Raw genomic sequence first — 11,494 nt, 5'->3', positions numbered from 1 at the left:
TCCCGCGTGTGGCAAGTAATCCAGAGCAAAAGTTGCAGAGATTTCAAGGTGCCTCAAATTAGATAGCTTCCTAATGCCGTTTGGTAGTTTCTAGAGATTTTGGCACCAGTCGAGTTGCAAGGTTTGTAAATTGTACAAATTGCATACAGTCTCGGGCAACTCTGACAACTTTGTGGACGGAAAATTAAGGTATCTTAGATGCAGTAATCTTCCGACTTCATCTGGAAGTTCCACGATGTCTCCAGAACTTAAATCCAATGTCCTAAGACATGTCAATTGACGATATAACTCAGTCGGAACCGCCGTACGTGCTAGTTTAGTTGGTGTCAAAAACGTTCTCAACTTCTTTGCCGTGTAAATCGAGGAATACTCCAAATCTATTTTTGCTAAATGACGGACTTTGCTTTCATCAAATTTTGCATCATTTGCCTCCATAATTCAACATTCACTCTTTGCAAGATATTGTGCAAAATCATTGCAACTTGTGATATTGCCATCCGAATCTCTATAAAAATCTTTAAAAAATGAGCGCATCGCAAGAGCATCATAATTATCTTCTCCAATTTTCTCAAGATTCTTTTTTTCCTTTTCAAAGATGGTTCATTCCCGAGATTCTTCTAAGGTATAGCATATGATAAAAGATAAAATTGATTAGTCTTACCTACAAACTAAAGCGATGAAACTCTATACGAAAGTAAAACTAAAACTAATTTTATGTGTCTATTTTTTATCAAAGATTTCTACTCTCAATCCTATGAGATATAGTGGAGTAGAGTGATTCGTTCCACTCCTAGTCCTTCCGCATGTTAATGTTCTCTAAGTATAAGTAAACTTAACTAAAGTCTAATGAGAGATTTACGAAAAGGCAACTAGACTACGATGCAACTACCCACAAGATGCAACTAGTCGGTTATCAAAATAACTAAGGAAATGCTACGTTTATTCGATGATAAGGAGTTAGAGGGGGATTGATTCCACCTTAACTCGACTTTATCCTATTAACGATTTAATCGTCAGTAATCCGAATTGACTGCTTCGCAGAACAATTGGTTCTTCCTAATCCCTAATTACACATGGCATTCCTACCAATTCATAACTAGCATGTGAACGATTAAACCCATTCTCATGGTGAACTAATCGTTTCTAGAGTGGAAAGGAAATTACGACGATTCTACGATAGTCGGAATCAAGCTTTCATCAAGGCTTCTCAACCCCCTCTAATGGAGGTTTAGCCGAGAATCATTACGCAATCATTTACGATTAAAGTTAAACTAAACATGATATAAAGAATTGAAATTTACTAATCTAAATTAAACAATAATTAAAATCTAATTAACAACTAAGAATTGAATAACAAGTAGTAAATGAATCAGATATAACACAAATGTAAATGACAAGAATCGAAATTTAATAACTAGCTATTTTATTAATCAAAATAATTAAGAGTAATGATTCTAATAGTTTAATCTAAAACAAGAATTGGATTTGAAATTAAACTTAATTAAAACAATTAAATCTAGATTTAAAAGCTATTCTAATGGCTACTTTCTATTCTAAGCTATCTACCATTAACTATCTACCATTAACAAAGAGCTAAGCTTTTGTTTTTATACTTTCAGATCCAAAAATCGTGCATGGGCTTGGAGCCATGTTTTGGGCCAGAGAATCAGGCCCAAAACCCAATTCTTTCAGTCCAAAAAGGACTCTTCAGCTGCAGTTGGCTTCAACAGACTTTTCGTCCACTTTTGCTCCTCTAATTGGATCACGGCTTGGACCATTGGAAAGCTCTTTCCGAGCCGGTCGTTTTGACATAAGGTAGGACCCATTCCGAGGTCTAAGTCCAAAGATATGGCCTTCGGAAGTTCACTACGACTTTGTGTCAAGTTTTACGCCAGCGTCGACTTTTCAGCTTTTGACCGGGCTTTAGAAAGGCTTTGTCTTCTTGAATCTTGGCCTTTAATCACAGAACTCCTTAGTAACCGACCTTTGCTCCTTTATCTCACTAAAGTGGCATATTTCTGTACATAATGGACTTTGAAGCCCGAAATGCATAAAAACGTGAATCGGTGTTAACTCTTAATTATTACTCACATAATTGGTCTAAAAAGTATGTCATTACAAGGTTAAAACTACAGTTTTGGGCTCTTATCAAACCACCCCCAAACAGCATTTTGCTTGTCCTCAAGCAAAGATGAGAAATTAGAATAAGTGACCAAAAATGGAGTTCTAACTACTCTCGTTTCGCTGAGTGCGATTGCATTGATCATATGCAACAAGGCCTTAAACCACTAGAAATTCCCTAGTGGACGAGTTATAGCCTCGTGAGAGTTTTCCAGTGAAGGTACTCACAAACTTCATCTATACTACAACGACTAAGAAATAACACTATTTTTTCCTTATTCATGCTCCAAATTATCTATACCTCTCATTAGCAATGCATATAGAGTAATCAAGTTGAAACCTAAGCTAATATATGCATAATAATCAATCATCTACAATAAACATATATACAATGAGTAATACTATGAAATGCAATAGCAGGTCCGTTTCTGAAACTCGGAATAGCGTCCTTAAGTAGGTTCTCACAATAATAGTCAAGATACAACACTCTGATTTTTCCACTCAAGTTTATTTACTCTAGTCAAGTGATGCACACTTTACCTTACAATCTCAATGACAACAAGGAAGCTGGAGTCGATCAAACACATCTGCCACTTACTATCACACTAACCTATTCCTAATTGAGCTAGAGGTCTTTATTAGGTGTTGCGGGGATTAGGAGATGGTTTAAGAAGGAAGGAAATGGATATTCAAAAGGACAAGTCTGAGATAATAGAGTCTTCATATTATGTAACTTAGAGAAAACCTTGTTATTTTCTTTTGCTTCTATACTTTGTTTCCATCCTTAGCCATATTTTTTTTTCTTTGGCTTTTGACTCCTTTTATTTATTTTTTTTTTTTTTTGGAGTCTTTATTTATTTCTATTTTTATTTTTCTTTTCTTTGGATGGAAACTTCTTTTCTTTATTTCCTGAAGCAACTAACTAATTTTTGTTTACACATGTTTTTCTCTTCTTCTTTCTTCATCATTCTATTTTCAGACTTATCTTAATTGGGTAGGTTGAATATTATTATTATTATTTTTTATTTTGTAACAGGGTAAAGGATTTGTGGTTTATGAAAGGCTAAAGAAAGGCTCAGAGGGGCGACTAGTGGAAAATAATTCATAGGTTTGAATTTCTGGCTATATCGATCCAAAGAGGGCCTAAATTCTCGCTTAGGATATGGTTTAGTGATCAAGCAAGTGGACGTGTGATATCTCTATCCGGATTTTACTTCTCCCTTGTGTTATTTCTCAAATGTTTCGCTCATATAAGGCTTTAGGCTATATTCTCACAGGATTTGTAGAATAAGTACTCTAGCCTAGATTTCAGAAACTTACTACTAACAATCATCGATACTCATGTAATATATTTATAAATAGATGCAAAGATTATTACCTACATATTAACCTATGTTTCTAAAAATTAATTTGATGCAAAAGCTACGTGAGATTTCTAGATTGTTAAGAGCATAGAGAAGGAAAACAATACCACTATTCCTAAGTGTATAGCATGAACTTATTTATTTATATTTTTGAATTTTTAAAATTTTAATTAGAAAACAAATGCATATTAACTCTATCTATATCCTAACAGATGCCTTAATTACACGTGTTTCTATGCCCCCCCCCCCAAACAAGAAGCATGCTTTGTCCTCAAAGCATTGTAAATAAAGAGGGTAGGAAAAATACCATTGAAACGTGTGAAATTCAGGAACATCTACAAAACAAAGTTAGAACGTAGTAATAAAGGAAATAAAAACTGACGCAACTCTATACGAGTTCTACCCATTATGGGGTTAAGAAGAATGAAATTGCTTGGGATATAAGCAGACACTAACTAGAATGAAAACTTACATTATCTCCCGCATTACTCATCATCTTCCTCATCCTCTTCTTCCATAAAGAAGTGAGGTTCCTTTGCGTCCTGCCATGCCATGATAATTTGCCAGACTTCCCGCCATTTATCATCTATTATTGCTAACCTACTAAGAGCCACTTATGCGTCTGATGGGGTGTAGGGTGCAAACGATGAGGTTGTATCCTCCACCCTTGCCAAGTCATTACACGGAAGGATCGAATAATACTATTGGTGGGTCGTACCATGTCGGGCCGACCGTAATCCAATCCGCGGAAAAGCGTGTACAAAAACAGGAAAAAACATAGCATAATACGGAAACTAGAACGGGCATAAGAAGGAACTTATGCCTTATGCTATGGGATCGAGCTAAACTAGACATCAAGGTTCGGGAAGGTCATGACACATACGCCCCGTGGCTAAAGCAAGGAAAACGCTGCAAGTGGCATCATTTCACGTAAGAAAAACGCCATTTCACTAAAATGTTTAGCATGATCCAAAACATAACAGTTCCTATGTTCATGGACAAAGCTACCAAAAAAGCGACGTTATAGTCCCCTTGGTCCTCGATACGGAAAATGCCGCCCGTGCGACTCATGCAAGAACTTCGTAAGTGTAGACATACATATTATCTACCCAATAGCACCATGGGTCTTGTATTTCAGCGGGCATAGCAAGTCCAAGAACAAATGCTAGCAAGAACCGGTAATTTCCATTGGTTCATTATCAATGTTGATGGAGAACACTTGTTCTCCATCCGGTCTTTCAAAGAAAATGCGGTTATCGTAAAAATAAGATGCTAGTGTTGGAGAATAAAGTGCATCCGGTCTTACCATAAGCGCTCCCAGCAGTAATGTGCGGATCGCCATGAAAACCAAGCACCATAAGTAGTGCTTTGGAACAAATCTTCGAAAAGACTGTTCGGTATCAATGTTGGAGATGTCATCTCAAACTTACGCCTGGAATAGCTGCGAATGATCCGGATACTTCCCGCAGAAAACCGGAAATTTTTCGTCCACGGAAGTCGTATGCCGAGCGCTCTGAATAGTTGGAATTTCAGTGTTTGTTTGGTCGGTCGCTCGGCAAGCTTCGACAAAAATTCAGAAAAAAAATATGCAGGCCGAAAGCGCCTCTGTAGGCACGAAAAGCGCTCGGAGTTCTTTGAAACTTCGGAAAATGAGTCAAACGGGAATCGTGGGAGTGAAAGGTGAGTGATGGAGTTTAGGTGTAGTGTGAGTTGTGAGTGTAGAATGTATGAAGTTTATATAGGTTTTAAGTTGCTAAAACGGATCGGGAAGTTGCCAAAACTAATTACGGCAGTTTTCGGAAATCCTAAAATTTCCAAACCCGAAAACGGAAACAACTCATTATCTTGATTCTAATTCAAACCTAGTATCTTTTAGGTTGAATTTATGATAGAATCTACCTATTTAATATAGATTTCATCCTACCCTTATACTTATTCCTGGATATGCCTAAACGGCCATATTTTCACCTTGACTCCGCAATAAATTCTAACACGAGGGTTATATAAAAATCATGCTGGAATAGATAAAACCACCCCCAAACAATTTGGGAAGGTGGGATCAATATGAGACAAACCACGATAATAAAAATAACCGCATTATATTAAAATTTTCATTCGAGTACATTTCACTACAAAATTCAAATTACGGAAATAAAACTTACATTAAAATAAATAACAATAATGAAACTACAAATAAACATAAAACATCAAATGATGCTATCCCTAACTACTCCGCATCTTGGTAGCGGAGGGCACACGGTCCGGAGACTGCTCTTGGGCTCCTGATGGGCCAGCATCATTCGTCCTTCGGCGATGACACTCGTGCCTTGATGGTGTGTCCTCAGAAGGAGAGTCCCCGTGAGGTGGGAATCGTGTAAGCATCTCTTCCCGGAACTGGGCCGAGCTTCTAGCTCGCCCTCATCTGTTCCCCACCTCTCATCCTCTCTCGGTAACGGATCTCGGTTATGATGCATCGTTGTCGTTGAGTGGAGGAGGTCTTCGCAGATGGTGTTGAGTTTAACGCGATGCCACGATGAATCACAGCCATGCGTTACGCGTCGCCCCAACAACACCTCTCCAAGGCATCCGCATCAAAACAAGTCAAATCATCCTCATCCTCCGAGGCATTCTGATTTCCCCCAGCCTCCTCGGCATTCCCATCTCCACCATCCTCTTCTTCTTCTTCTCTATCCTCAGCCAACCTCCACACTCGTTGGACACACTCCTTATAGATGCGAGGGTTTTGGTGTAGGGTGATGTAAGTCCTATCAGTCGCCTGAGCTGCTCTCAACTTCAGCATGATCTTGGTTATCAACACAGGGAGAGGTGCAACAGACTTCAATACTCCCCTAATCATGCTAAGTAAAAACTCCAAGATGCAGAACTCATACTTCCGCTCTGGAGTATCCATAAGATGTGGAGGCAGATTCAGCCGATGTCGCCGACCTTCTCCTCCCGGGGCGTCCGACCAATCCCATCGAAGCCGCAGCCCGGTTGGTTGGTCCTAAGGGAAGCTTTGTCGAACACAATGCGACCACCGCATTGTAGTCCCCTCCAATAACCGCCTCGTTCATCAATGGCTCTACCCCATTATGTTGGAACTCTGCAATGTGACATCCGGATGGATTCTAGGTGGAATGCCTAGAATCTCAGCCAACAACCGGTCGTCACTTCCTTCCTCCTCTTCGCCACCACAACAAAATCCTAGTCCCTTCCAACTCCCTCAGATTGTAGAACCGTCGGACTAAGTCCTCGTGGTAATAGGCTTCAGTCGAAAGTACCACAAGCTATTCCGATCTCGACCGATCATTTTAAAATCACCGTAAAACGGCGCGAAGTGGTCGCCAGTAAAAGCTTGCTCTGGTAAAATTCGGCATTGTTGAGCCATTGGAAGTTTGGAATGTAGTGGGGGTTTAAATGGGATGTGGTGGTGGGATTTGAATCGACCATTTGAAACAAGCGGTGGTGGTGGTGGCGTGGTGGCGCGGCAGCACCAAAATTTGGAATTTTCGGTGGTTTTTGCTTATTTAATTTGGTGGAGGTGGTGGTGGAAAGCTTTTAGATTAGATTTGAAATCGATTTGAACTGGGGCGTGGGTTAATTTGGTTTTGTTTTTTTTTTTTTTTTTTTATTTTTTTAGGTTTTGTTTGAAGCTTTGGTGTTAATGGCGGTTTGTGGAAGATGATCGCGACTGTTGGGCTAAGGTAAGGGCGCGGTCGCGCTGTCGGTGGGCGCGGATTGGGCCCAAGCCCAAATCGAAATTTGTGATTTTTTTTCGATTTTTCGTGAAACTTCAAATCAAAATTGCCGCTTCGTTACAGGTCCGATTGTTGCGAATGAGATATGGAAATGATCGGGAGAGAATTTCCAATCCAATGATCCATAAAACACTCTATTCCGACCATGGATGACATATAAGATAGTAGAAAATGCCTCAAAGTGCGTGCATGACGTACGTTATGCGAACAATTGAACTCTAAATTCATGGATTATGTCAACCCGAATCATAATATAATTAAACGGCCTAAGCAACTATAATGGGACATAAACATTCTAGGACGGAACATTTAACACTTTGACCCCCAAACAAATTTTTACAACGGAGCTTAGAAAATTTGTTTTTAGTAGTGGGTCTTTTAAAGTCAGATTCTCGAGACTTCCTATATTACTATGTTTATTCTTTAATATATATATATATATATATATATATATATATATATATATATATATATATATATATATATTTATATATAATATATATATATAATTTTAAAAAGAAAACAATAAACAAGAAAGACATAATTCACTCCATAGAGAAACATGACTCAAAAATCCGAGAAAACATGCAAGAGTGGAAAACATGAATTATGTTTAAACGTGGACTTAGGATCCGGTACTTACAGCCACACACTCCATAGGGAGGGCCCGGTTACCTTAATGGTGCACTCACCAATATATGGAAATGAAAGGAAATGCACCAAACACAAAAGTTGAGTCGTTTATAGTCAGATACTCGAGACTTATCTAAACATATGTATGAACATGTAGTTTATCATATATCAACAACCGAAATAGTTGTGGATCATTCCATAAATAAATATCACAGAAAACATATCCAAACACAATCAAGCACAAAGATTTCCTATGACGCAACCTAGTAAAATGAAAGCGAAATCGGATAACCTTATTATGTAACCTAGCATGCACCTTCTTTTTCATTTTTGAATAAGTGGGTGTTCTAGTGAATAAGTGTGGAAGAGTGAATGGTTGTGGAGAATATGATGGATATGGGTAAGTTGTAGAAGGAAAATATGGAAAAAATGAGGATGTGGGTTTAGCACAAAACTCATTCATAGTGTAGGTAGGGACTGTCTCCAGTCTGAAAATGAAGGTGTCAAACACTTTTGTCTTCTGAAGTATTTGTTTACTAGGTGGATTTAAAAACTTATGAAGCACAGAAGAAACAAAAGGATCGAGTGCAAACTCGAGATTCCTTTGAAAGGGTGGAAGGAGGGGAGATGAGGTGGATGTTGTGGAAAGTAGTTCTTGATAGGGTTAATTATCACCTGCTCTAAGAAACTCATCGAATTGCTCATCTAGATTGGTCATATCCTCGTTACTATGATAGTCCTCTACATCTTTGAGAAAGTCATCTATCTCATCCTCATCCATAATATGTGTATCGACTAGTGTAGGGATGGAAATGTTGGAGTCTGAACTTCCAAAGGAAAGAAATTTGGGCATATGATTATCCGGGAACGTGTTGTTGAAATAATCTCGAGCAAAGCTCTCGATCATGCTAACCTCTCCATCCATAGACGAATCGGGTAACTGTGTCTTTGTTTTAAAAACATTGACTTCAACAAACAAGATGGCCAAAAGACATGGACATTGAACCATCGAGAAATTAATGGCGATTGGCAATTGCTAGGAAAGGGCCCTAAGATGATCGACAGAGTCGTTAACGACTTCGTGGTCGAGGATGACAAAATCAGCCGGATAGTAAAAATCCCGAATTTTACCGGAATATTTTCGGACGACACCCTTAGGATACTTAATAGACCGATCGCCTAATTGCAATGTCATTTTAGTGGGTTGCATCTCGCCTAGACCTATTTGTCTATACAAATAAAACGGGAGTAAGTTAACGCTTAGCCCCCAAGTCTAATAACGCCGGTCGTCAGATAAGAATCTTCTAAGGTGCATTTGACAAGAGGGGCGACCGGGGGTCCTTGTACTTAACAATTCCATTATGTTCAGATAGAGTTGAGAATTATTCTGTTAAAAAGGCGTCTTTTGGTATATTGGTCTTACGCCTAGTAGTACACAATTCCTTAAGAAACTTAGCATGGTGTGGTAGCTTTTTTATAGCTTCGAGGAAGGGAAGGTTTATAGTTAGATTCTTGAAAACATCCCTAATCTCCTCATAATTTGTATCCCTAGTTAACACGGCTAATTTTTGTGGAAACGACGGTTTCTGTTTATATTTAGCAATGTTATCACCTGGATGTTTAACCGTGGCTTTCTGTTTCTTAGGTTGTGTTGTAACTGGTACCTCTACAGTGGTAGGCTCTTCAGTTTCTATTTCGGTATCTAGTAAAATAGCAGGTGTAGGGGCGACTGGTAGGGTAACTATAGGCATAGTTACTTTGTTATCAACCACTCTGCTTAACGAGAGTGGTGATGGCCTTTAGCTCACCTACATTTTCATATTCATTACTAGTATTATCGGTTACCTCAAAGGCTGTATTTGTTGTTTTAGTATTAGGTATTACGTGACCTGGAAACACACCTTTGGGTTGGGCTTTATCTTGAGCCAACTGTTGGGTTAAATTATTAACGGATTGTAGAAGCCGTTGGTTAGATTGAGCCATGGTTTGGAAAAGTTTTGGCTCACTTGTATGAAGGTGTCAAGACGATCCGGTTGTGTGGATGTAGTAGTCACGGGTGGTGTGTGGATGGAACTATTTCACGTGAATTATTTATGGGTGGATTTTGATAGTTATTATTTACCGGAACGATACCTCTATTAGCATTATAATTATTATAACTACCTTGACTTTGTGCTTGACCTTGTCGAGGTTGCACTTAGTTGTTATAATTATTGAAATTCCCCTGACCCTGTCCTTGTCGTAGTGGGGCTTGGTTAAAGCTGTGCGTAGGCCTAACATATTGATTATTGTACCTTTGAGGTGTGACGTGTTGGTTATTTCTCCAACCGAAGTTGGGATTTTGTCTCCAAGGGGCGTTAGGTTCACTATTAATAGAACAAGCCTGTTCATAGGCTATAGGGGCCGATGGGAGTCGGGATGCTCGAGGGGCTCCAAATGAAACTACATGGATTTGAATTTACATTCATGACGGGGATAGGCTTTTGTTGAACATAAATGGCCTCTACCTTTTTAGTGAGTGATTCGATTAGAGTTTTAAGCTCGGAATCGTGTTTAATTTCAAACATACCGGCGGCCTTAACTGTATTAGAAGAACTAGCGGAGCGGTGGATATCATCACTACCCCCCCAGTTGTTATTTTGCTTAGTTTGATCCTCTAAAAATTTATAAGCCTCCGAGGCTCCTTTGCTTAAGAAACTACCCCCATTCATTATGTCTAGGACTTCTTTATGGTGGTGTAGAAGTCCTTTGAAAAAGGCACGAACCAACGTGTCTTTCGCTAAGTTATGATGTGGACACTCTATAAGGAGATCGGTGAAACGATTCCAAGCCTCTGAAAATGATTCATAAGGATTTTGTCAAAAGAAATGAATCTTGGAAAGCATCTCGTCCGTCTTTAGGGGTGGGTAAAAATGTTCCATAAATAGCTGAACAAGTTTAGCCCATGAGTCCACAGAATTAGGCGTTTGGGCAGTTAACCAAGGACGCCCTTATCGGCTAAGGTGAAAGGGAATACCCTGAGTTTAATTTGTTCCTCACCAACCGTAGGATGGTGGAATGTTGTTAGGACTTGTTCAATCTTACGCATGTGCTGATAAGGTTTTTCATGGTCTAATCTATAAAAAACGGGTAACAAATTAAAATATTTGGGGGATTCGAAATCCCCAATCGGTCCGCTAGAACGATGCAAGATTTGGGGCTATCGCCAAGGCTTTGTAGAAGTCGAGAGAGGAGTCTCTTCTTCGTCGGGCATCAGGTCGTGATGTGTGTGAAATAGTAGCTAGAGGTGTAGTGGGTGGTATACTAGATAGACTTGTTTGTTGACGTTGTTGTGTAATTACGTTCGTAGTTTTTGTTCGGCTAGACCTTAATCTCATACAAGGCTAAAACCAAATTTAGCTAAACACATCAACACTCCAAACAATTCTGATATACTAGTATAAACCTCTAACATGAGATGCGAGGTGTGGAAGAAAGGAATACCTGATTGCGTCCTTGCTTCGCTTATGAATAGCATCTTGTTTACGCGTGTTCAGTGTATATAACAGGTTAGAACACTGAAAAATTTGAAAAATCAAAGTTCGAGTCAAAACTGTAGAAATCCGGAAAAATTAACAA

General features: G+C 39.0%; 1 pseudogene; it reads left to right on the top strand.

Annotated features, from left to right (window-relative positions):
- The first annotated feature begins 10,657 nt into the window (after positions 1 to 10,657).
- LOC147511593 (small nucleolar RNA R71) lies at positions 10,658 to 10,751 on the top strand (annotated as a pseudogene).
- The last annotated feature ends 743 nt before the right edge of the window (positions 10,752 to 11,494 follow it).

Source organism: Coptis chinensis, chromosome 3 (genome assembly GCF_015680905.1).
Source record: "Coptis chinensis isolate HL-2020 chromosome 3, ASM1568090v1, whole genome shotgun sequence".
In the NCBI taxonomy this organism is placed as follows: domain Eukaryota; kingdom Viridiplantae; phylum Streptophyta; class Magnoliopsida; order Ranunculales; family Ranunculaceae; genus Coptis; species Coptis chinensis.
This window is presented reverse-complemented; position numbering and strand designations above follow the sequence as displayed.